The sequence below is a fragment of the Pempheris klunzingeri genome, chromosome 4 (genome assembly GCF_042242105.1).
Source record: "Pempheris klunzingeri isolate RE-2024b chromosome 4, fPemKlu1.hap1, whole genome shotgun sequence".
NCBI classification, from domain to species: Eukaryota; Metazoa; Chordata; class Actinopteri; order Acropomatiformes; family Pempheridae; genus Pempheris; species Pempheris klunzingeri.
In genome coordinates, this window is record NC_092015.1 from 26,847,258 (window position 1) to 26,874,830 (window position 27,573).

General features: G+C 42.4%; 1 protein-coding gene across 1 annotated transcript in view; it reads left to right on the forward strand.

The window, feature by feature from the left end:
* The first annotated feature begins 8,089 nt into the window (after nucleotides 1–8,089).
* Nucleotides 8,090–27,573, forward strand: part of LOC139200225 (SPRY domain-containing SOCS box protein 4-like) — a 41,664-nt gene continuing 22,180 nt past the window's right edge. Inside the window, exons 1-2 of the mRNA XM_070829476.1 lie at nucleotides 8,090–8,309; nucleotides 21,056–21,148. The gene's annotated coding sequence lies outside the window, so the exon portion shown is untranslated. The remainder of the gene's footprint in view (nucleotides 8,310–21,055; nucleotides 21,149–27,573) is intronic.

Genomic DNA, 27,573 nt, shown 5'->3' on the forward strand with positions numbered 1-27,573 from the left:
CCCCAGTGACGCCTGGAGTTGGTGCCTTTCTTTTGAGCTGTATTACCCTCAGCATGCTCACTGTGATCCACTGTGATCATTTCAGACACATTATTCATTATTATTAGTGACCTGGTGAACTGAGAACAGATCTTGTGTTTAGTGTTTAACTCAATTGAAAACTGGCGCCTTTTAAGTTGATATGTTGAACTTGTTAGCAAAACAGCTGCCTATTTAAACAGCCAGCAGATACAAGCAACAGTCTTATTTCTGGCCAGATGGTGAACATTAGTGCAGTATTTACCTCCCCTTCAGCTCCAGCAACTCCTGAGAGAGACATGTGGCTCTTTAGCTGCTGAAAGCTTCAATATGTTCTACAGCTAGTCTCTAACTTTGTCTGCTGTTCTGTTCCCTGGAATCCCCCTGTAACTTCACCACGCTCCTCTTTCACAACTTTTTCTAACATCGTTCAGTCTCCCCAGATGATCGGGAAACTCCACTGACTCACTGTCCGTCCATTTCTCCTCCACTGGGTGCTCGGCTTTCTCAGACCACGGGCGGTCTGAACATCCTCAGTCACCATCACCAACACTGGAGCTCCACAAAGCTGTGTCCTGGGTCCCTTCCTGTACACGTGGTGCACCAACGGCTCCCAGGCCCTCGTCCATCACCACGCCAAGGTTACTGTAGTGAACTCAAACTAAACCAAACTAGGTTTCAGAAAAAAGAAAACTAACTGAAACTAGACTGTGTTTCTATAAAACTAAAATATAGAGAATATAGAAAACAATACTGAAAGTAGTAAAACCAGTTTAGGAAACTAACTGGGACTAAAGTAACTCCAGTTCTGTCTTGACTAAAATATGGCAGTACAACACATCTATTTCAATATCCATCTTTTGTTTCTTTTTTAGGAAGTTGGCTCCATCAGTTCAGAATATTCTTGTGTATACACAGTGAAAAGATAGTGACAGATGAGGAATTTTAGCTGACAAAATTCACTCTTCATCACAAATGTTTAGTACATGATTAAATATGGGGCAGTAACACTTAGTGTGTTCCTAATATTTACTTCTCTATATATAGTTTCATAAGTATTAATATTTCCATCCTAGTCTTCAAAATGAATGATAATGTAATAATATTCATTAAAGCTGCTTCACATGACAAAGGATTTGACACAGTTATTTAGCATGGAGCAGGAAGACGTTAGAGACGGTCACACAGAGAGGAAGATGGCAAAGCACACATCACTACTTGTGATGACTGTTTGCCGTCCTCCCTTTCCTTTTTTTTTAATCTCTAAATAGTCCCAGATTCATCTAAGTTTGTTCTACTGAGACATTTTTTTAACCGTAGTCTCAGTTTTGTATTTCCTGTTCTACATTCCCGTCACGTGTGAGGTAGCTACTGTGGCTGGGGGACAAACTACAGGCGAACATTGACTGTTAAAAATGTGAATGGACAGTTGAAATTGATGTTTGCATGATGTGAGTGTTAGCTGAAGAGGACATTTGACTTCATGAGACATGATGTAAAGAAACACAGTTTTAGTCTCCTGTCTGTAAATCTGTAGAAATACTTCAGAGATCGTGTAAATTGCAACATGAATAATGCATTTGATGTGCAGCAGCTGGATGGAGGTAGACTTCCAACCAGCAGGTGGCGGTGGCGACCTGTTCTAGCACACTGTCGGCTCAATGGGGCGGATAGTGACGGATGACAGCCTGCTGCTGCCTCATTCCTCCGTCCAAAGGATGGGGGAGTGACCGCACTCTGGACCTCACACACGCTTGTGACATGAGATGACGCGGGCGGCTACATCTGCATTTGCCAACTTAAGCAGAACATAAACTGATGAAATGATGATGAATGATGAAAAACGCACTGATTCGCAGCTCATGTCCTGGCCCGAACAACTGCATCACATCATCACATTAGCCCCAGCAGAGCCAGCCTGAGTCAGACGGTCAGCCCGAAAGGGAGAGTGTGTTCCCTAAACATGCTGCCAGCAACGCCACTGCTCTTAGAATAATAAAGTGCCTTGGGATGTGTTGGTTGTGCATCACTTTTAGATTGAGCAGTGGAGGCACACTGTGAAACAACAGCACAATAAATGAAATAAACCCTGCTAGAGCTGGTAGAGTGTTCTGACTGGCACGTTGTTTACCTCTGAACCGGAGTGGAAGGGAAGGGAGGGCAGAGCAGGAGACACAAAATGCTGTTTTCCGTTTCCACCCTCTCTGTTGTCTGGCTTAACTTCTGTCTTTTTAAACGTGGGCCCCGTTTTTACATATTTTAGTGTGGAGTTGGTCCAGTAGTCATGAAACAGGCTGCACTGGCTGCAACATAATCCTTTAGGGCACGAGTGCATCCTGGCTTTTACTTTCTACATGGCTCAGCCCTCTAAGGGCACAATGAAATAGAAAATACATGTTTTAATCTTCATTGCCAACTAGCTCAAGGGTGCGATCTAGTGCCTACAAATTCTCTTCATCGGTGAGAGGAAGCACAAGCTTCTTCTTTTAAAAGGTACTTGTGTAGTGGCCTTTGTGACAAGTAAATTGATTTTGATGGGTAAAATCAGTGGAGTGCAGTCCAGTTCATGCTTAGCATGTGTCTCTTACAATGGGATTCTTCTGTCGAGGTTTAATCTAGACTTCAATTACAACCACACACTTAACTAACGAAGCCACTGACACTTTGTCCATTTTCGATGTGAAGTCTCCGTCCTTCCACAGACTCTCTGCGGCCACATTGTCTCTTGCACTGCCTCAGTCTGGCCTTGACCAGCAGTTGGCGGCTCTCCGTGGCATCTAGAGACACTTTCCTCCAGGTGAGTCACTGACTGGCTGAACATGTGAACTTCAGCCAGAGCCAGAGCCAGAGCAGGGCGTGCAGCCTCGCAGCAGTGTGTGTGTGTGTGTGTGTGTGTGTGTCTGCTGCAGCCCAAGGTGAAATACTCAGTCGCTTGGATTCATGAGCAGCAAGGCTCAGACAAGCAATCCTTATTTCTCTGGCTTCAGATATCTGCTGCCGCCCACACAGCTGAAGTGGAAAACAACAACTACAGCATATGGCAGACACACACACACACACACACACACACACCACAGTGTGTGTGTTTGTGGTTAAAAAAGATAATGCATTCAATCTGCCTCCTTTGCTCTTGTTTTGTTTCTTCTCCAAGCACTTAACTCTTATTCAACGCGGTTGTTTTGTGATCACAGAGATATTGTAAAGGCTCACAAACCTTTGTACGTCTCAGCTGTCTGTTTGGAGAGGTTGAAGCAGGCCTAAGAGTCTCCAGCTGTGACGTTGCATTCACGTCATAATCACGAGCAGTTGAGTGGGGAACACCGTTCACATCAGCTTCTGACTTGTAGTTCCCAGTTTGGGTTATGGAGAATCCTGACAGCTACAATATTTACCACTTGTCAAAAAGAACGGCAACGTCAAGCTGCAAAAAGGCTGCTGACAGCATGGCTGCACAAAAATACTCCTCCAGTCAGTTTAGCTATTCTAATAGAAGATACGCAGCGTTTGTTTGTGTCGTCCTCCCCTTGTTAACCTCTAAAGAACCTGGCGTACACATGCGTGGACATCACATTCTGGGTTATATTACCATAGTAGTTCATTCTGCTTAGCTGGGGCCGTATGGACATGTATGTGGGCAAAATTGTTGATATTTCATATTGTTTTTTGCACCGTGATTTTCAAAACATGTCCAAAATATGTTTTGTATGTGTTATAAATACATGCAAAAGCAGTCAGGGAAAAAAACTGCTATGTTCAGGGTGGAAATAAAGAGTTTTGCACAAAGGTGACTTTATTGTGTTTTCTGGAAATTAAGACCGATTGTCCACATATGTGGAGATAATGTTTCTCTAAAACTACACCATGTAAAAAGATGATGCTTAGGTTTTATACTTATCAGGGTCCAATAAGCCCAAATAGCAAGGAGAAATAAAAAATGCATATCAAACAAGAGCTCGGGTCTTAAGAGGTTAATGAACTGCCACAAATATGTAACACAAACGATTTCAAGCTGTTTATCTGGTGTGACCGCAGAGCTAGCTTTGGGGATAACCAAGAGCACGCAAGTCAGAGCAACAGGTTCTTCCGGTCCAGTCCATCATGCATGAATACATCATAAAGGCACAGCGGTGATTTGAGCTCGTTACGGTTAGCATGTTAATCATGACGGTGCTAACATACTGATATTAGACATCTTAATTTAGTGTGCTACTATTTGCTAGTTAGCACAAAAGAAAAGTACAGCTAAGACTTGAGGGGATTTGGTCATAAAGTTTATTGTTGGACAAAGTGATCTTTTGACCTGATGATGGAGCTAGATGACAATGTATCACTGTTCATCCTGAGATGGAACACATGAATGTTTCTACTAGATTTCACATTTCACTCAAAACCACAACCGTAAACTGTGGAAAAGTTACATTTGTTTTCTGAATGTTTGTCTAAAAGTTTGTGAAATCCATCCAGCAGGTGATATTTGATGAATGAATAAGTGAAATGTTTGAAACGAAGGCAAAATGGTGTCTTTAGAGGAAAAGTCAGGGGCTCACCGGTGTCATGAACATGAATTTCTGCACAAAACTTCACAGCAGTCCAACAAAGTTGTCGATCTACTGGCTAACCACCAGCAGAGATATTATCCACAATGTAACACAGATCGAACATTTTTCAGTCAGTCTGGTGACTCAAATGGACTCAAATTTGAATTAACACATCCACAAAAGCCCTGAGTCCATTTAAGTTTGGCTTTTGTTTGAACCCTTCACCCACTGTGGCGGGCTGTGAGAGGGCCTTGTGAATTCAGGGACATCACACACACACACACACACACACACACACACACACAGGGAAGTTGAGACAAAGTTTTCACCTTTATTTCCTAACTAGCATAAATTGTCATAGTGATTCAGTGGCATTGTTTGGCCGTCTGTACATTGTATGACCAGGTCCACAACCCGTCTAGGGAGAGAGAGAGAGACCCACAGGGTGAAGACATGAACTCCTGAGGACTGGACAAAGAAAGAAAGAGAACCAGAAAAAACGGAAGAAGAAAGAAAGAGGAGGGGAAAGGAAGGATAGTTCCAATGTAATGTAAGGCAGAGAATGAAAACATCCGATGCAAAGTGTCTGTCGGGACGACATGGGGTGGGGGTGGGGGTGGGGGTGGGGGGGGTTCAGTGCATGCTGGTGAGAGCAGCTTTCTCTGAAGTCAGCACCGAAAAGCAGGCAGACGGGCAGACACACACATCCCAAACAATACATATGCACAAAGCTAGCTCTTACACAACATTACATCCACAGCATGCACGCACACACACACACATACACACACACACACACACACAGCATGGCAGCTCTGACTCATGTTCAGTTGAAAATGTTGCTGTTTCACCAACTTTCTGACTTCATGAATAACAGACATTTTGCTGTCTGTGGTGACAGCTTGTTGGATTGACACATTTAAAGGGATACTGCTCTCATGTGTGTAGCTGGAGTCTACTAGACTAGAAACAGTGGGAAACACCTAGCCTCATTCTGTCCATGTCTATAAACAGGTAAAGGCATACGGGTGCAGAATCTGTTGGCACTCTGTACAACTAGTTTTGACCAATCACGTTAGAGCGGGCTTCCAGGTGAACCGTTCCTGTGGAGGGCAAAAGTGACAGAATGCATTGGCTGAAACGTAATCTTGGAATCCAGCGACTATCATCTGACGAAGACTTAGGTTTGTATTTGCTTTTTGTTATAACGATCTGCATTTCTACAGCATGGGTTAAAGATGTCTTTGCCTGATATCCGTTATACAGGTATCCACTGGTTACGCCCTTGGAACACATTTCATCTATTTTGTGTGAACAGAACCAATTCTGCCATGTTTCCACTAACGCTACACTGTAGGTTTACTGCTAACCTTTCCCTCACATTCACCGTCACTCTCTGCTGCTCTTTTTCACTCACTGCTCACACGCTTTACATTCTGTCCCATTCCTTAGAGGAGCTACGCTGCTCTCACAAAAGAGTAGGGATGGTGTTCTTGATACATCTGCCCTTTGTCAGCTGACCACAGTGTTGCTTTTGTGGGCTTTCATCAATCTGGGTCAAGGGAATAAAAAAAGAATTTGGTCACTTTTAATGGTGGCTTGACTATTTAAAAATGGCAGGTTTGTACACTGTGTCCACGTGTCCTTTGTTGCTCAAATGATGAGTGCAGTGACAATTCTCTGTGACCAGTCAGTGGTCTGCAGAGTTTGACTCCACCTCTACACAGGTGATACCAAAAAAAGTAGCAGGTACCAGTTTCTCTCCACAACTTCTCCCAATGGGAGACCAAAAAAGAGAACGATTCCAGACGAGTCAGGCCGACCTGAGCTGAGCCATGCTGTGAACAGAGCCAGGCTGGCTGTTTCCCCCTGGGTCCAGTCCTTATGCAAAGCTCAGCTAAGATAAGCTCACTGTCTCCTGGCTCTGGCTTCACATCTAAAAGACACGCATGGGAGTGGCATTGATCTATTGATATGCTCGTCTAACTTTGGACAACAAAATGAATAAGTGTCTTTATCAAAATGTTCAACAGTTCCCTTAATGACGCAATGCAGGGGAGCGAAGGAACTCAGCAATGTTTTACACTGACAGACAAGTGATCTCTGCTGTGTTAAACCCATCAACTTCGATTCTTTGGCTCTCTTTGGAGCTGATTTGAGGCCAGCTGCTCAGGGAGCTAATGGTCTACTTTTCACAATGAGCTTAATTTCATTCAGGCCTTTATTACTGACTGAGCCTGCTTGCTCATGTGTAAATCTGCTGTTGAACCGTTGTAGGTGAGATCCAAATAGATGCATCCAGTAATTGGACTGGGACAAGGGCTAGGGAATTAAAATGAAAAACCTAAAAATACTAAAATAATAAAAAGATCACTTGTCACAGTTCTGTCTGTCAAGACTTGGTGTACAATTGCACAAGTGTTTTTATGATCCGGTCACAGTGGGTGCAGTGAAAGCTCTGAGCACTAACCACGCAAATACAAACAAACGCTGGTGTTAATCTCATATTCGTGAGCTGGTTAAGATGTTTTTGTGATGAATGGCAGAAATAATCTTGCTAACTCAGTAGTTTTGGTTTAATCCACAAACCCAGCTGCTCCCACTTAACAACTGCCTAGAGGCACGCTTCCACTGAACAGGCATTGTGTGTAAAAGAGGAGATCAAAATAAAGCGTGCACATGGGGATTACGTACATCTAAAAGATATATATAAAGATATTATATACATAGAAAGAGATTTATGGATTTATATCTCTCTATATATGTATAGATATATGTAGCAACAATAACATTTGTGATTAAGAGGAAAATGGTGCAGTGGTGCAGAGTACAATGTTGCTCGAATAAATATGGAATGATTAATTTACAAGATACTTTATATGCATGAGATAGGTGGATATGCATACAATACAGGCCTACAGTATATACAGCGTGCTTAGATTAATTAAATTGACAATGATAATGACAACTGTGTGTACAAAATATAAGATACATTAGAAATGGGAGGTAATGTACTTCTAATTATTGTATAAAGTAAAGAAGCTGCACACAAGTCGTGATTATGCTCAGAATTAAACTATGCAAGGCATGAAGAGGCCTCCACCCTGCGTCAAGTTTACCAAAAGCTATGATTTAACAGGAAGTATCCTTTAGCTTTGTATACAAAATAAAAGCATATAATCAGCTACGTCTGGGGAAAAAAAACAAACTTTAAGCAACATAAAACACACCGAATCCCTCCGTGATGTCGGTTAATATATTGTGATACACCGTCATACCTCTATATTAACTTCAAAAACACTGAATACAAAAATAGAGTTTTTACAAAATAGTCTTTTGCGGACGTCGCGGTCGGCCAACGTGTTGTTACTGCGGAGAGCTTGACTGCAGTCACCTTTTCTTGATCCCGAGCCTGCAGCCAATCAGCGGCTGTCAGGGACACATGAACGGTGATAATATCCCCGGCCAGGCAGCAGGCAGCAGCAGGAGGAGGAACAAAGAGCCGCCCGTCGCGTGTGAAGCGTCCTTTCACTTCGCCAACACGGACAAATACCGACTTCTAGGGCGCCGTTTTTGCTTTACTTCAAACATTTCCTCCAACTGTTAAATGTCTCTCTGCGCTTGAAGTCCGACTGGTTTGTTTTTGCCGAGGAAAGGAGCGGAAACTTGGCGTCGAGAGAGGCTTTTCGGCTCGTCTTTCTGGAAGCCTTCTTGCCTCGGACACGGTGTTTGGAAGGTAACGTTAACCGCACGGTAAGTTTGAGTTTTCGCCCCCCAGGGACGCTGAAATGTGGTCCTGTGAGCAAGAGCCAAAGCACCGTGACTGTGTGTTTTGTTGTCGCTTTACCTTGAGAGAAGCAGAAAACTCCTTCAAACTTTCCTCTCGTGTTTTTTTTTTTTTTCTGTGGCAGCGGTACGTTCCCCTCGCACCCGGCCAGGGAGCTGGGCTTTTCCCCCGAACTCCATTGAATATCGTGTTATTTTAGTGCTTCGCTGCTCGCTGACAAACAAACGCGCCAAGAGGAGTTAAACGTGAGACTTTCACACTTTTTCGACTCAACACATCATTTCGGTGTAAGATTTAATTTAAAATGTAAATTCAGTCGCTTACTTTATTTGTAAAAAAGCTCAGTAATAGTACTATAAACTATATAAAGCCAGGGCTGGAGCTGTTAAATACGTGTCAATTAAAATAAACTGAAATAAATATAAATCCTACTGCATGCTGGGAAGTCATTCATTCGCCAAAACACCAAGAAGACCCCAGGTGCACATCAGATGCATTCAGCTGTGTTTTAATCGCACAACTCAATTCAATTAAATTTATTTGTATAGCCCAATATCACAACAGAGTTGTCTCACAGTGCTTTACAAAGTTCACTGAAATAAACAAGTGTAAAACGTGGAAGTTGTTAATAATGTCACACTATCAGAATTTGAATGAAGATTTTGCTATAATGGTTTTGCCCATGCAAGAGAGAAGCGCACACGTGAGGCAATGTCTGCTGCTGCTGCAAACCGATAAGCTGCCTCCAAGCACTTTTACTTCTGCCTTATTCATGCATAAACCAAATGATAGTTTCCCCTGGGATTCATCTCTCCTTATGTGTGCCAGGGAAGTGACATGGTTCTGTTGCCTGCACTTGGCCTATATTTTGAGGAGATTTTTAACTAAGCAGAAGCAGACGGTTTATTTTTTTCCAAGCTTTGACTAAACAAATGTTGAAGTTATTTCAGGTGAGCAAACAAAGTAGCTCTAAGTCCTTGAAGCAATAGAAAGTGGGCTGTTTGACTGCGCTCACTGACCGCTCGATTTTTAAGGTTTGCCTGCTATTCAGGGGCTAAATGCTCTGCCTGTAACTGCACCATCTGCTTTGCCCTCCTGGGCTTTGGCAGGCTACTGTCCAGATCAAGTGTTATGAGAGATTTGTGTGGGTGGACCACAGCAGATGGTGAGATGGAGAAGATAGCTGGCTGATGTGGTAGCTAGGCACTCTGTTGTTGTTCTCGGTCTCGGTTTTAGTTGTGGTTGGTGCGATAAACAAAACCAAATTTAGTTATTGATTCAATTTTTTTTTTTTAGCACGCAAGCAATTTTTCCATGACAACTCCATAATATGGTGTATTCATGAAATGTGTTGTATTTTATTGCTCCGAGCATTCAAATAAGTCCTAGACCAGTTGCTGAACCAGTACAGTCCTTAAACCACCAAATAAGATAAGGTATTACTAATGTGATCAGAAAATTGCTATGCAATATGTGACTTTGTAAGACGTTTTTTCCTGTCCACCAAACATTTGTTTTTCCACCATATTTCTGTGTATATGACGCCAAAGTCAGCAAGCTGTCTACCAAAGTTTTCGCCAGCTTTTCGAGATGTCACTGGAGGTAGCATTCACTGACATTTTCCTAGTCGGGAAGTAATTTTTCCAAAGATTCCGACACCACCTGAATGCACCAATTGTCAGGATGACAAATGGTTTGAAAGTTAATTAACTTCGCTCTACTGTTGAAAGCCTGGTCTGATGTGCTCACAGAGGAATTGTTAACCCTTGCACTGCATTTCTTACCATCTGGGGTTTGACCCTGTGACTTCTGTGACATCAGCTGACCTCCCTGTTACGCTGCGGGTGGGTGGGGAGCATAAACGTGCCCAGGCCCACAGTATTCAGAGCTCAACCACGATGTTCTCTATCATGTTTAATTCATCCAGAGGCTTCCGGGCAGCAAATGAAAGGCCAATGCAAAAGTCTGGACCAGTGCTTTGTGTTTGCCTGAACATGTGCACCGTTGATTGCAGCCCAATCACTGATGTGTGATTGTGCATGCGTCCTGTGTATGTGTGTGGCAACAGACCGAGAGAGGTGGGACACGACCTTAGAGCTGAAGCATACAGAGTAGCAATTTACAGTGACAGTCTTCTGGTTCCAGTGGAAAAGGTCATTGAACCATGAGCTTGTCTGGGATGCGTTGGTTGGCTGCATGTCATGTGTGACGCTGAATTTGCCAACATTGGTTATTACTCCAACCACAATTACAATCTTGATGTAGCATATGGCTAAAGGAATGTCGCAGGCATTTCAGACTCCAGCTGAGGTAACTTCACTACCATTGGTTATAGCACTGGATAGGAGCCTTAGGAACAGATGCTATTTGTTTGCCTTGCATTGTAAGAGGACATGGGTGTATGGCTGTTTTTATATACAAAAGCGTAACATAACTGGATATTTGAGGTAGATATCAATATTTAAAAGTTTAAAAATCCAGTAATTACATGTTTGCTATTTCTTTTGTTTTTAAAGTTGTAATGGCGACACATCTTTGGTCTTTCTCCTGAGCAATTTCCTGTTACTTGCCACCTGACACATGCATGATACAGTGTACATGTGAGCTAATATTGGCCTGTAGGATTTATCAGTCGGTCTCTTGTCTGTGCAGTTTATAGTCTTGCAACAGTTGAGGCCAGAATCCAGGAGGCCTTGCATTGTGACAGAGCAGTACATGTGACACAACATGTATAACTGTCAGTCCTCTGCCACAGTGTTGGCCAGGGTGATCTAATCGCTGATTTTAGCTTAGCGTAGATTTTGATGTATATGTGGGCTGATAAATAACGATTTACTAAAGTACTGAAATGCCAAAGCAGGTTTGAGGCCACTTGCAGTGTCACCAGTTATATAGTTTGTCCACTAGATTTTCAACTATAAAATATTATGCTCAATATGAATCCTGATCACTATGCATTGTGGCTGACTCTCAAATATCCATATCCTCCTCAGAAATCCAGCGTTGGTTGAGCTGTAATACACTCACAAGTCATATTCAACTCTGATTGATTGTTTAACCTTTGTCCTAGATTGCTTCTGGGCACTGAAGGTAGAAATCTATTTAATTTCTGTCTCATTTTTGCTGTGTTTGTTTATTAGGACCCCCATTAGCCAACGCCATGGCATCAGCTGGTCTAATGGAATTATATTAAATCAGATTTTCCCAAATAGAATATGAAAATAATTGTCTTTCATACAGGTTTACTGAACATGCTTTTGTGTCGTCTGTTGAATTGATGTAATGGGTTGATGTTGCCTCATGAGACTCAATGTATGAAACAGGAGAATGAGTGTACATAGCTGGAGGCAGGCTCACTAATGACTTATACACCAGGTAGAAAAATGGCACATTGTCTTTGAGATGAGCACTCAACATCTCCAAGCAGCCTTCAGCTGCTGCAGCCATGCACTACTGGTGGCACACGGATGATGAAACTATATTGCTCATGCCCCTGTCAGGATCTTTGGTGATTTTATGTGGACAAATGAGGTGGGAAATGCGCTACTCCATTGTCCCTTCTGTGTTGAATAGCAACAGCCAGGAAACATCTGATTACTTTCCCCCTCAGTCCTCTGCTGTGTTTGTGTTACATTACTGCATTTCTTTTGGTTACTATCTTTCACATTGCAATATCTTAAATACTCTTAATAAGTTGTTATTTCAACCTCAGGTATCAAGTGTATTTTTTTATCTTTTATTTATATTGCAAAGATAAAAATTAAATCCATCATTTCTTGTGAGTTAGGTGGGACTCCTCCAATATAATGCTTTTTGAGAGTTGATTTAAAGTAAGTGTAACTGATCAAAATTGGATTGTGGTAAATTGATTCCATCAGTAAATATCAGTTGTCGTTAGTGTATCTTGTGATCTACACCTCCTATCAATACTAATCAGTCATTTGGTCTGTGAAATGTCAAAGGTGATATCATGACATTGCTGGTTTCATTTCAATGGAGAAATTTAGTGTTCAGCGTTTGTGCTGGGAAAAAATGTATTTCAAAATGAAAGTGGGTGATTTTCCATGGCTTGACTAAGTGATTAATCAAAAGTCCCACTGCGTTTGTTCTCCTGAGAGGTTCATATGAGAGGTCTTTCCCATGTGGCTGCTCATATGGACTGCCTCATATGACATTAATGCAGCATTAGACGGATAAAAGTATGACAAAGTTGTGCAGAGCCAGGGATGTCCTAAAATGGCCACTTGGATGCATTCCTCAGTGTCTGACACTACAACAAAATGGCATTTAACTTCCAACAGGAGCTGCTGTGCTCATGACTTTCAGTCAGTCAGCATCATGTCAGGAGGAGTTTTTTTTCCCCCCACATAGAAATATTTAATGCTTTCTGTCAGAGGAGCTACATACAACAGTTTTCTCTTGGAGGCATTCCACTTCAGTCAAAGCATGTCTGATAATTGTCCACACTGTGTACCCAGTCACTTTCCACCATCCCACACACTCACTCTCTCACACACCATCAGATAGCAGGCTGTTTGAGCAGAGGACTACTGTAGCCAGTGTGTCTGATGCTGACTCGGTAGAATGGTAATGTTGTGAAATCCCATGAAGAGCAATCGGTGCTGAGCTGAGCCACGCCTGGGCTGCATGGGACAGCAGGTCACTTTAAAAGGCCAGCAGTGCTCTTGTGTTTGCACTGTGTAATAGAATCTAATCACCTGAGTGGCTCACACTAAATTGAATTGCTCTTTTTAAATTGCTGCCACTTGTGTTTAGTTGCTCTTGAAGGCCATTTAAATGGTTCTAGATGAGTGTCACTGGTTGAGAATAATTGTTCTTGCAGCTGCACTTTGGTACCTGTAGTAAATGCTGCACATTTTTGCCCTATTGCTTTTGTCACGATTATGTGTTGAGAAACGAACCAAAAATAAATCCATCAGTTGCTTTCATTGCTCTGTCCTGATAAGGCTGATGGAACAGCAGGAACTGCATGCAAAGTAGCAACACCTCCCATCAGGTTCAGTAGTGAGTGCCAGCGGGTATCAGGTGGGTCATTTTGTACGTTTCCCTGCCTGGAGGGGTCTTGGGTAAGGCGTGGCAGAGCTCTAACCTCTGATAGAACCACAATGCCGCTGGCTTCAGACTGTCAGTATTGATTAGATGGGACATAATGAGACCTTTTTTTTTATCCAGCAGGAGTTTCTATCGTTTGTTTACCCATTTGAGGCGAATCCCACTCATCGTTTCCCTCCTTTAGGCGTGGTGTGCATGGTAACAGAATAGAGAACTGCACACGTCGGCCTGTGTTGCCTGGCTGTTGCTGCTGGCTGAGTGATATGTCCTGTAGATTGGATTCTCACCCAGCTCTTCAAGCAGATGACGGATGTTCCTCCCTGCGGAGAGAGGTGGTGAGAGCGAGACGGATGTACCACACAAGTTACTAGGGCTGTTTATCTTTCACATCTGAGAAGGATGTGGTGTAAAGTGCTCCTCCTGGAAGAAACTTCCACCCACACGTTTCTATACTGGTACACCAAAGCTCCGCATTATGTGCTGCTTCGAGCTACCAACTCCTGTGAATGAAAACTACTCGTGACGGAGCTTCTGTTCACCTTGTATTCACTGAAGGCACAAGGTACTCAACATGTTTGAGTGTAAAAGGGGGTGGGGGTGGGGGAGAAACTAATTTGCAGTGATTTAGAGCTGCTATTGAGATGATTTTCAAATGTCGACTACCTCTTTTGTTGTGCTTGCATATCTTTGTGGCTTTGTCGACGAAAGAGCACTAGATTTCACACTTGGGACCAGTTTTAGAAGCCACAGTCAGCTGGCCATCAGCTGTGGCCTGTATGCTATGTTCAAGTGCTACTTTTCACAGAAAACATGAAGTGATGCATAAGTACTAGAAAGTCGGTTTGGTTTGTTAATGCCATCAAAGCAGTGCAGCAGGCCAGACGGTGGACGTGGTGCTTTTTTCTTTTTCTTTTTAACTGCTATGGCTGTTTGTACATATGAAACATGACATCAGCTGCTGAGTCAACTGCACACGTCTGTTCATACAAACCAGTGCAGCGCTATGGATGCCTTCAAGGAGAGACTGCCTGAAAGTGGTGATGACCTTTTGCCCCGTCTGCCACTCCACCTTCGAGTGTGGCCATTCTGAACACTTAAAGGGACAGTCCGGATTTTTTGAAGTTATCCGTAGCCTGTGCATTACCTACAGTAGAAGGTGGTCAGCATACCCCCCGTTTGGAGGAGCCCCGACAGTCACTAAGCACCGTAGTGCTCTGAATGGTGGCAGTGGGAAAAACTTTTTTAGCCAAAACAAAAAAGGCCCACCAGAATATTGACTTTATTTTTTTGGTGGGTGTTTTTTAGGTGACATTGTTTTTCTGCTACCCCTGTCCAGAGCAGTGCACTGCTTGGTGTTCCTGTCCTGACTATTTAATGCTTCTCTAAACTGGGGGTCCTGACAACCATCTACTGTAGGTGATAACACTGGCTGTGGACTAAGAACCTCACAAGACCACACTTCAGTCAATCCCTGCCAACCTGGTTGTACACGCTGTATGAAACAGTTCTTTTTTAGCAGAATCTGGTCCTCAGAGTTGAGTGGGATGGTGGGCAGACTATGTGAGTGTCAAATGGCCTATAAGGAGACACACAGACTGAGAAGGTAGGTAGAATAGTGCAGTGATCAATAGCTCGGGGGAAGAGGAGGGTTGCCAGTGAAGAGTAGCTATAGATGGCTGTAGTGATCGTCTCAAAGTCTCACTGTTTCGGGCATTTAATTAAGGTTTAGAAAGCCTCTTGTAACCGAAGCCATTATCCCAAGCTTTTACCACCAGAGATGAGGGTCATGGTTAGGGTTAGGAACTAAACTTGAAGGAAGCCATCTCATTTGCATGTCCTGATGAATTTTTACATGCATGTAAGTTTCATAGATCCTCACCACATCTCAGTTTTGTATCTGTGAAGTAACAGTCTCTCACCTATTATGATGGAGCAGTGGCTTTTTTCAATTTTTTGGAGCAGAGAGCCCAGGTAGTTGTTGCCGGTTCTTGTACAGAGAACCAGATGTTCCGTACATAGATTACTTTAAATGCTCATAGCTCGTCTTTGCATTCAACTGTGTTAAAATGATTTGGAAAAAAGTAATTCACAAATGGATAAATCAGACCAGGAAGCAGGAAGTTTTTAACAAGACCTCCTCTCCCTACCACAGCTTCTTCCTACCTCCTCCCACCAGTTGCTCCCACCTACTCTACACCACCACCTCGTCCTCATCTTTTTTCCTGCTATAACAATCTGCCATGCAAAGCAGTGTGCCCAAACCACTGGGTCATTGTGAGGACAGAGTCCGCATACACACAGCTACTGTGAATCATCTCACCTCAGGTGACCCCTGAGTGGTGCAGTGGTGTGTAGATGTTGGTTCAGAAATACAGTCATACATGGCTGCTTGCTGTCACTGTTGTGAGCAGACATTGAGGATAACAAGAATATGCACGTCAATACACTGAGGCAGAGGCTTATGAAAAGTTTTCATGAAAACTTTGCATAAGCCATGAGTGCTTCTTTGTGATATAGTAAAGCATTATTTTTCTAGTCTTTCTGCCTGTTTTTCTTCAAGTGTATCTGTGTGAATGGTAAATCTTATAATAATAGGATGCTGACTTTTAAGGATATCCATTGCCTCTCTAAAGGTCTGGTGGGATCCAGCCACTGCCATACTCCTACATCTAGTTTGAACCATCCCATTAACCTATCCATTGTTTAGCCACAGCACACTGACGTAAATAATTGAGTTGCTCTATGTGCTGTGGTCGTATGCTGTTGTGCTCTGTTGGAATGTAATTGCTCCACTGATGCTAAGCTACTTTGTTGCCTGTTGTGTTCCCCTTTCAAGATGTTGAGATCTTTGGTCACAGCAGTGGTTTCCATCTGAAGAATTGTTGTAATCTTTCCGGTTTTTTTTATCACTCTATTTTTGCCTGAATTAAAGGTTATGTAGTTCATGTATTCTGTTTAAAGTAGCATACACAGGAAAAGAGACAAAGTAGCACATATCTTTTTTTTTTTTTTTTTTTCAAATGTTGGGTTTCAGATTTATTGTTGAGTTGTGCAGAGGAGTTGCTGCACTGAGGTGAACTTCACCAATAGCTGCTCATTGCTCCGCTGCAGAGTTCTCCTGAGGTTAGGACAAACGGAGTGTTTCTGGAGCACTGGGAAAAGAATAGGTTGGATCAAAGCTACCCATAAACGGAACGGACACTTTTTTTCACACCACTGTCTTCTTTTCCAGATTTTGTTTAGCAGCTTTAATTAGAACTCAGTCAAGTGCTTGAGCACAGCAACTCATTAATTATCCAATTTAATTCGCACAATGTTTGACTGTAGCTAATGGCTTATTTTCTCAGGGGAAGATGAGGCCACAAGCTCAACAATGGCACATTGAGTTAGTTTAGCCGCTAAAGTGACATGCACGTTTGATCTGTCAACATGTCTCCCAGATAAACTCCATGTCATCAAAACCATCCTGTGGCCTACATATAGAACATGTCAAGGCATTGTTGAACGGTTACACTGCTAAAATATGCTGCTAATTGGCTGTTTCAGTGAAGGACGTGTGTCAAGAACTGCAGCAGTATTTGTCGTTCTTGCTTTGCAGGGCTCAGGACTGAACATTTACTTACTTTTTTGGGACCATGTTTGGAGACAAGCGGTAAAAATTTGTAACTATTCCTTGCACATTTTATTATTTATAACTGAACAAGGTGTATGTGTTACTAGGAGGCAGACTGAGTTGTTTTGCGTTAATGTGAGAATGGGGAGCCGGTACAAGGCTCACATCACGTACCGGTGTATTGTCCTGCTATTTTTATATTTCATTCACAGAACATATCGCGTTGGTGATTGGTTTTTCAAATGAAAAGTTGGACTCTTCATGGCCACAGCAGTCCAGTGGTCTGAAGAGAAAAAAAACATGCATAAAAAGAGGAAATCTTTGATTTGCAACACAGGATCACCTGCTGCAGTTCTAGAGGGAATCACTTATATGGATGCATTTTGCATGATTGGATCAAATTGAATAAATAATGAAGGAATTGAGCCTTAACTACTGTTGCAACCTCTTAAGTTTGAAAACAAAAACGAAATGGAGTGGAATGGGACTCGGACTGCCTTAGCAACGAAAAATCGGAGAGTGTTTGTGTTGCCACCCTTTCAGCTCGTGCTCCAGATGCATGTACTACCAAGCCCATGGGAAAATGTATTTTTAAAACAAGACAGTAGTTGAAATAACTAAGCCTTTTTTTTTTCTGCATTACAAAGTGGTTGTGATGAAGCACCCCAGGGCTCCTAATGAGGTCAATCATTCATTCATCTTCACATCGCATTGGCACTCTGCACGCGTCTTTTATTGTGCAGTTTACTAGTTGCTCTGATAGCTGCTAATTTAGCCTAGGCCTATGTTCAAAACTGACTCTGACCATACAAGTGACTGGTCACTTGAGAATGTCTTTGCATTGGGGTTGGAAGGAGAGAAGGTAGATGAGGCAGAAACGACTGAGGGCTGTAGTCTCCCAGGGGCCTCCTACTGATAAATGGTTCACTCCTCTAACCATCATTACAAATGTCAAATCATTAAAAGCTGCAGTTCTCCAGAACACTGATGGAAGACATCTTCTACCGGCTCAGCTGGCGTCTTCTTCCCTCTTGCAGGACAAAATTAATGGAGTTATACCTCAGTTACTGGGTATTTTGGTCTAATAATCAGTGGATGATGAAATGGTAGAAGGACATATGCTAATTAACACCTGTGCTCTACTTGAAAGATACATGTGCAGTAAAATGGCTGTGTTTACTAGAGCTGTAACAGAATATGTATTTGTCCCAAACCGTTCGGTACATCACATTCCTTCTGTATGCTACGTGACCCAAGCGACCATCAAAATAGTTTTATCAGTGTCATAACTGACAACAATAATTGTAGAGTGCATCTAAAGCTGGAACATTTTGGCAGCACACTACTCAGCTGTAGCATGCTCATGGATATGCTAGCCAGCGGTTTAACCAAGGTAGCCTGCTGTCTGAATCACAAATGAGAGATCCGTAACACGTGAGTGCAATACTTTCTAAAATATGCACCCATATCTCCATTGTGAAACTATATTGCTGTACCCCACCCCTCTTTATGAAGGTTGGCCAGTGAGTGAATCTGTTCACAACAACTTTAAACACATTTGATTTGTGCCGTGGTCCAACAGCACACTGACAGAAAAATGTTAAAGGGTGGATACAAAAGTAGTCGTTTGGTCACTGACTGTTATATGATATCATTAGATTATTAATACCGAAGCGTCAGTGTTGGCGCACTGTGCTGAAGCAACATGTTACTGTTGTAGCTGCTGGAAGTGGAGCTGGTTTTAACTACTGAATACATAGTTGGACCATAAATCGGCAAAAAATGGCAGGTGTCCTGACTGAACTACAGCAAAGCTGGTCTGTTTTAGCAATTCTTATTAGCCATACATATGGATATTTCTGCTGCCATACCAAAAACATACCAAGCTGTGACCCCAAAACTGAGGTAGACATTATTTTGTACCCCATTGCATACCTTTTTTAAATGTAATGGCACACAAAATTCATGATTCAATGATAGCTTTTGATGGAGAAAGTGAAAAAGCAGAACTTTCCCTCTCTTTTTACTACCACTGCACAGGAACAACTAGGTGTGAGCCTGACTATAGGTGAAACTACCCTTGGTTAGTAAAGGCTGAACATGAATCGCTGGTACTTGACCAGAGAAGAACTCCCATTTGACAAGACTGCACTTCTTGGTGTTTTTCACCAATAAAGTGAGGACCACTTCCTCAGCGGTTATCTGTTGACTGATGAATGTTTCTAGGTCTTTCAGATCACCGCGATTGTTTCCTCACCAGCTCATTCCAACAGCTCCCTGGCTGTTACTGGAGCTGTGTGTGGGCAGAGTGGGAGGAAACAGGTGGTGAAGAGCGAGGGGCATTGGAGACAAGGCTACTGTGTAAGCCATCCTGCTGTCTCGTCAGACCACACACTGTCAGGGCCTGGATCACTTAGTTGGATGGGTGTATGTGAGCCTGCATGTGTTTACTTGTTGTTCTCTAATTTGGAAGAGAGGCACCCTGCTGCCACTATATTGAATCATTGGATCATTTATGGAGCAAATACACCTGCAATTTAACTCAAAAAGGCAGTTTGTTGGCATGTTAATATTGTCATGTGCACACTCTGAATTATAGTGTGGCTTTTTCTGTTCGTTGATCTGTTCTCTAAATTTTCATTAGGTTATGCAATCTTTTTTTTTTACTAGGTAAGTTTCCTAATGAACTTGATACCTTTTAGGAGACTGTCTTAAGAGGGCTGCTGGTGCTTCATGTGCAGCGGTTCATTTAATCAGTGTGAGAATCCACAAGGCCCCATTGATAACAGATTAATTTCACTACCTCAGTGCTACCAAACCCACCCTGCACCAATTCACTTGGGACTCATTTGATTGCCAAGCATTTCCTCCGTTGCTCATTTTAATGCATAATTTTTAAGATGACACCCGTTTGCTGAATTGTGTTTTTGTGTGTAAAAAGGAGTGAAGGAGGGGAATTGAGACTGGCAGTTCACATTAATCAGTGATTCATTAAATTTACATGCCAACAGGAAACCAGGTTATTGGGAGAAATGCATCAATGTTAACTGACTTTCTATTCCTCCCAACCCCTGATAAATGATACATTTATTTTCATTTGCATGTTTTAGAATTGGTTTACTCTCAAAGGCTTAGAATGATTTGGTTTTTTAAACGTGTTGATTGCTGCTAACCTCTTCAAGTGGGCCAAGTTTTGGCTGGGCAACACTTGAAAATTCAGCAGACAGAATTACTTTTCCACTGAAGCTCGGCTTGTTAAGAAAAAGCAGCCAGCACTTTGAGTGCTTCACTAAACAGATGGGGTTTTAGAGGAGTAAAGTATTGCTTGACCACGGGGAGTAATGTTGGCACTGAAGCTGCAGCACACGGCTCTCTTTGCTGCATCGATTCACATTAAGATCTTTACATTAGTACTAACACACCTTTTCTACTTTGTAAATGGGTCTTTGTGTATGTGTCTGCGTATGCACCACAGAACCGTTGCACTGAAATTTCCCTGTCCTGATCATCAACGCTAATGACGAGCAGGGGCCACCACCCCCTGTCTTCTTAATGTTTGGAAAGGAGTGGTCTTAAAATTTGATGAACATTAAGATTGCATAGGCTCATGAATGTTCCAAAGCTCCTTTTATTGTCTTTCTGTGCCGATATTTTGCATTGCCTCATCTTGGCTTGTATTTTAACCAGACCCGAACCAACATAGGTTTTCTCAGGAGAACATCCACCAATGCTATAGTGGCATTTAGTATGTATAATGCAAAACATTATGTCAGACCATTGCCTCTAACTGTGCCGTTGAGTATTCAGTGTTTGAGCTCATTAAGATGCTCTGCCAACTGTGGTTTGTAATAAATATGAGAAGTGCTTCTGTCTTTGCTGCTGTAAATGGACCATCTGTATGTTTTTTTTATTTTTGGTTTATCAAAATGACAGACTTCAAATGTAACGGAACCTCCCACCACTGGGCAACCATCTTCACATGTGCCTTGGCGTTACGCTAATCAAGTCTTTGTCTTTTCCCAACAGAAAATAACCAGAGCTTGATAGCGTGACCTGTGCCCCTTTGACTTGGCAGAGATGCACTTCTCTGACGACGCTGCCACTCGGATGGATTAAGAGGTGAGCTGCCAATCCCACAGCCAACTCTGCTCATCCACCTTCCTCATATACATCAGCACCACCTTCATTGTCTTTATAGTTGCTTTTCTGTATATATTGAAATCCCATAGCTGATCAAAGCCTTTCATTGTGTCAGATGATAGATGTCAGATGGTGACTCTCTGTTCATTCAGCACTGAATACATGGTAACCCCAGCAAGTGTTAGATATGCCTTTGTTTGAAAATGACAAAGTATCCCAGTGGTGATAGGAGGTGGCTGACGGTTGGTGATGTGAAGACAGGCTGGGTGATTTCAATGATCTACCTTGCATTCTATAACCCAGCTGTGGAAACCTGATCAGACCGGTTTAGGCTTGCGTGTATGCCAAGGGAAACTGATCCGAGGCGGCTGCTAAATATTTCAACAGGCCCTAACCCAAAAGCAGCAGATATATACTACTACAGTCGTAGATAGTTTTGGCTAAGGTTTCATCCTGCAGAGGCCTACTACCATAATTGCTACAGCACACCTCAGAATTACAATACAGCAGCACCTGGGAGTCGCTGGCCCATGTCTAGCCCATGTCATGTATTTTGGTGAGAATTAAAGATATAGAATCAAGTCTTTACCTAATCATAGGTAAAAAAAACATCAGATAACTTAAAAAAACCCACCATAGTTTGGTCTGGATTTGTTCAGACAAATCCAGACAACAGGCACATCAAGGCACTTTGAGGTTATCTGAATTATTTGTTTGGTCTTGATTCATTTGCCTAGAACGCAAAGCACCCCACAACAATAAATTCACTATTGTGAACCATACAGTAGAAGTAATAGAGGAATTCCACAAACTGTACATTGGAGCCAGATGAACTTTTAACAACATGGACTGAAAATGCAGAAGAGCAGCCGCTAACATGTAACCGAACAGTTTGTTTATACTCTGTGTTAACTGAATGACAATATGTTTGACATGTGGCACTGGCTCGTGTCATATGCACAACATCAGTACAACACAACTTCTGGCAGCACAAATTTAATAATGATACCAGTTGTCGTTAAGCAAAATACATTCAGCATCCTGTTGCTCACACCTATGAAGCGTGAGAATCCTGGGCATCGGCCCAAATAGTGATGTGACATACTCGAGACTGAACGGATCGCATCATGTTATTTAATTTGGACCATTGGCACCATGATGACTAACTAGCTTGCTGTTTGCAAATTACTTTATCAGCAACCAATGTGTGATCTATGCCGTGTCATTGACTTCCCACAGGCTGTTGTAGGCAACTGAGAGCCAAACACAAATTTGTGCCTCACCGCTGCCATGGCTGCTCGGATTTTCTCATCCCTTCTATACACAACTGCTGACTGATGGCCTCTCTTACCTTTCATGCCACTGTTATCAATAGCTTACCTCAGTATGCTGCTGGGCAGTGGTTCTGACTTTTCTTTCTGCTTGATTTCGCTGGGTTCACTCACTTAACGGTTCACTAACATACACGTGTGGCCGTGCCTACGACCAAAACAGAGAATGGAGAAGCTCGGATTACAACACAAGCAGTGAGTGTGACTTTGTTCTCTGCTCAGATTGCCATCACTCCACTGCATCTTTACATATGGCAAATGGTCTTTCTAATGCTATAAATCTTGTATAGATAACCTTTAAGTTGTGTTACAGTCCGTTCACACCTTGGCAATAAAAAAACAATTCATGAATTGAAATCGTTACAGAATACTTTTCCCCCATGGTAATTTAAATGTAATTGATGAAACAGAATAACTTAAAAAAGCCTGAATCACTGAAATAGGCCTAGTTTTACTGACATTCCTGATTTATGAAACACCCTTCTAGACTGCTGCGTATTGGCAGCATCAGATGTTCTCCCAGAGGTGTGTAGAGTGAGTCACTGAGCTAGTGAGTCACACCATACAGGTGGTTCTGTTTTTCTGTGGTGATTTTCTACTGCAAAAGTAGTTTCAGGAGCTCCTCCCAACACTACCAGGCAGCAACAGCAGATTTTATCTGTGTGCGCTTTCTCTGTGAATATGCCCCCCCCCCCCGATATCCTGCCAGCCTCCTTATTATCCACACCAATAAAGAGTACATAGAATGGACCCCTTGGCTACCATGATAACACAATAGTATCATACTTGGTCAAACAATGACTGGAACGTTCTCTGGCTTGGTGCAGCTCAACTTGTAATATGTGTGGAGCTTATTTTCTAACGACATCAATGTGTGAAGCTTATGAAGGCATCGCTAAGCAATTAGTATCTCATGTTGCCAGTTTTCCAGTCTCACTCAACAGCTATGTTCAAACGATGGAGTTTTATGGCATCACCAAGTTAATGAAGACTAAGGCAGGGAACACACAGCCTACCTCACCTCTGTGTGGCGGCTACCTCGCTGAACTGCTGCAGCTTGCAAGCAGGTGTTGTCCACACAGACAACGTGTCTGTCTGCTATGGCGCTGTCGGCCAGGCTATCTTTCAACACTGAGTTTGAAATATTCTATAATTTGTGAGTTATCAAAGGCAATTCATTTCTTTATAAATGTAATGTAAACTGATAATAGTAGCAATAAATGGAGGGATTCTATCCACTGAACTGCTACGGGGCTCTTACTTTGAAATGGAAACAGGAAGTGTCTATTTATAAATATACATTTATTTTTTCCTTGTGTGTAACACATTGTACAGATATGGACCCTGGAACTATTGAAAAGTTGTAATCTTGCTAGTTTGATGTCAAAATATCAGTTTCACTGTGCTGAATGTCTAGATGAGCCGCAGCCGAGCCACGTCTCCCGCGGGCTGTGTGGCTGCTCTGACCTGTTAACATGGACGCCGAAGAAAAACCAACAGGTTCAGTGACACACTTAGAACACTTTTCTCTGTTTTATGCCTAAATAATCAAAGTAGTTGTGTGTGCAAAGTATTTTTTTTTTTTGTCTGAACAGTTCACAATAAGACAGTATTCCATGTTTTGTAATGTAGCAGCAACTTGTTTCATTTGATGGGCAACACCTTGCAAAGTCATGGAATTATATTATTATATGATATTATAATATATTATGGATTTAAAAATGGAAGTTTCCTGGCTGTAAAAGTCATGGAATTGGTTAAATCCTTGGGAATTGTGTTGTGAAATTAATTGATAATCTTAGCTCTAATATGTGACAACGCTTTGTTTACTGTCACGTACTTCACTTCATGTTATCAGCAGTTGGTGCACCACGGTGACGTTGGTTTGAAGTTGGGCTTTGGGCAGACCCCAAATAACTATTTCTGTTCAATAGGTCATTGCAAACAACCATTCAGTACCTTCATGCTGACTTGACAATTTGTGAAAAGTACGATTAAAGTATACAAATTGATTTCATGACATTTACTTCAATATCAGGCTCCAAATCTGGACCAGAAATTTTTACTACACTGGACAAATAGGACACACCTTGATATATTGGATTTTAGTGCTTTTTGTGTTGTGTGTGTGTGTGAATTTTGTCCATGGAAATTCATGGGAACACTGATTTGAGAACCAGAAACCCTTAAGATGTTTGGCAGTTTTGCTTTAACTGTTTTTTAAGTGGTTTTTATTAGCAAAATGGCCGCAGATTAATTTTCTGTTTCTCTACTCATTGCTGCAACCCTGATTTTGTCTCCCTCCCTAAGATTCTCATTCTGCACGTTAGTGGTGACACTGTTGTTCACTGTTCTGAGCTGTGAAATGAGCAATCAATCTCTCCCTACTTGGCCGTCATATTCACATTAATATTCTTTCTTCCAAGTATTTCTCACCTACACATAGTGTATATTACAATATGAAAGCACCATGAGCACTTCACAAGCAGTTTGCTTGGACAAACATTGCTTGTTATTGTCATCCAACAATGACAAGTAGTCCTGAGAAAATCCACATAAACACATGCAAACTCGACACAGAAAGGCGTCCATGTGTGGTATGGGTGAGAGTGCTTGGCAAAAAAGCCACCTCAGAGTTGATGTATTACATTAAAAATATGAAAGCAAACAAATTGTTACAAACAATTTTTTTCTTCTATTAAACTTACAGCTTAAGTCATCTATCTAATCTGTCAATAGCTGTCATGTTTCCATCAAGGTTCAATGGTACCATGTAGTATGTTTTCCTCATTTCCGTTCTTGTCGTTGCCTTTTCTTCCACACATTCACTCTTAGACTTCACTGGTCTTCATCACCCCATTGCTCTTTTCATGCCAATCTTCCCAGTCCTTGACTGTCCCTGCAATCAACTGCCGTCCGAGTTCTTGGTGTTGCAATCAGCGAGACAACTTTAAATGGTTTTTTTGACCTCTTTCTCGTAAAACACTTATTTCCCTAAATGACCACCCAAACCCAAACATTGATGCCTATTGAATGTGTCTCTGGCCCGCTCCTTCTGATCCCTACTGGAGGTCATTCTGCTGCTCGCTGCACTCCTCAATACACCAGACCATGTCAAAACGAGGTAGGCCTGCAGGGAACAGCAGCAGCCTTCAGGTGTGGGTGAGTGGTGACGAATCTGTTATGAATGTAGTGGTGGGTGCTTTTTTTTTTTTTTTTTTTTTTTTCTTTTGTTCATTGAAACCTCAAATGTGGGTTTTTTGCTTGAGTTAATTTGAGCCAAATCATTTTGCATTAATGTGTGTGGAATTTAGCATAACGTTCTCTTTAGATGGAAGAGTGCAAGCATACAGGCAGGAGTGCTGTTGTGCATTTGCTGGGGGGGGGGGGGCAAACGACAGGGGGGCTTTCTTGTCTCTCAGGGGAGAGGGATGAGATGCAGAGAAGCATGGATACATGTGCCGCGTTTCCACCGGCTCGACTTGGCCCGGCTCGACTCGGTATGCTTTAGGCAGCGTTTCCACCGGCCCTAGTACCTGGTACTATTTTAGTACCTCCTCGGCCGGGGTTCCAAGCGAGCTGAGTCGAGCTGACAATGCGACGTCACCAGACTGCAGACCACTAATTGGCCAGGGAGTGGCGTCACTTGATGAGTCATGAGAGCGACTATCAAACCCGCCGTTTTTAAAACCCCGGAAACCGAGACGGAGCGTTTTTATTATTTCTGTGAACGAGGTAAATGGATACACGCAAACCAAACGCTCCACGTCCTTAGTTGTGTTTGTTTGTGCCGTATACAAATTACGCTACCGGAGTTTCGGCCTGCCTTGCTATGACGACCTCGCCCACGTTTGAGGTGGTACCAGGTGTAATGGAAACACAACTGTACCGTACCGTGCCGTGTCGAGTAGGGCCAAGTCGTGCTGGTAAAGAGTGGGGGATGGTGTCAGAGCAGAGGAAGAGGAAGGAGACTTGTTTGGGGTACCCTGTCTGAGTTTATCGTACATACACATCGCAATATCCACTAAATTGGATGGGCTGAACTTATTGGCTTGACATAACCAAAACACAATTCAAAGTTAGAGCTGCAGGATGGATCTGTTTGCTGTAGGTCTGTCCTCTGGTTCCACCCTCGGGCCTCTGTACATTTTACTAGGCTAATGTTGAAATTAGCCAGCCAGCCTCATTTCAATGAGACCAGATGGCAAATACCTGAAAAGAACCCGGGAATGGCAGTATATTTGTCTTTCCATCCAACAAGTTTGTCTTTGTTCAGCATCACATTTGTCTTGTTTAAATGTGTTTGTGGACAGACTGAAACAAATACTTAACCTTTTTGATCAAACATCCTTAAAACTAAATTGAGGAGAAAGTGAAGGTCCTCATTAAAATGCAAATTAACTACACAAACCCCAATTTCCAAAGCTAATGTGAACGGCAGTATTCACTATCATACAATATGAGTCATTGGTTAAATGAGCGCACAAAACGGTGTAAACATGCAGATTCGTATTAGATAATGCAAACTGAGGCAAAGGCATTTCAGCTGAAGTGTCATCCAAAGCCACGTTTTCTTTTATCAAGTCATATCCACCCCAACAGTGTACAGGGTAAGAAGCAGAAGGGAGCTAGAAATGTAAAAATCAGCCCGTCTGAGCTGTAATACGGAGTCTGTTTGTTGTCGCACATCTATACAGTCTGGCGGGGAGAAGCCGATGGGCTGCAAACAGCTCCAGAGATGGAAAAACTGAATCCAGCTGTGGATGGGACGGACAGTTTAATGCTTGAAGTCACTGCATGGCCTGATCAAGTCGATACTGAGGTTCATAGTCAGTATTATGAAATGTTGTGATATCACTCACCGTTTTTCTCCCCATTAAAATTAACACCACCCTGACTGGTCCAGTGTCCTCTGTTCAGTTCACCAGAGAAAAGTTGAAATGTGCTTTTAATCTGCAAATGTGGGAGAACTGTGTGCATTTGTCCACATTTCTCTCCAGTCTTCTGGAGTCGTCCAGTTGGTGCATCTGTGAGAGTGGGTGGTTTTGTACTGCTTGAGAAAGACTTTGAGTG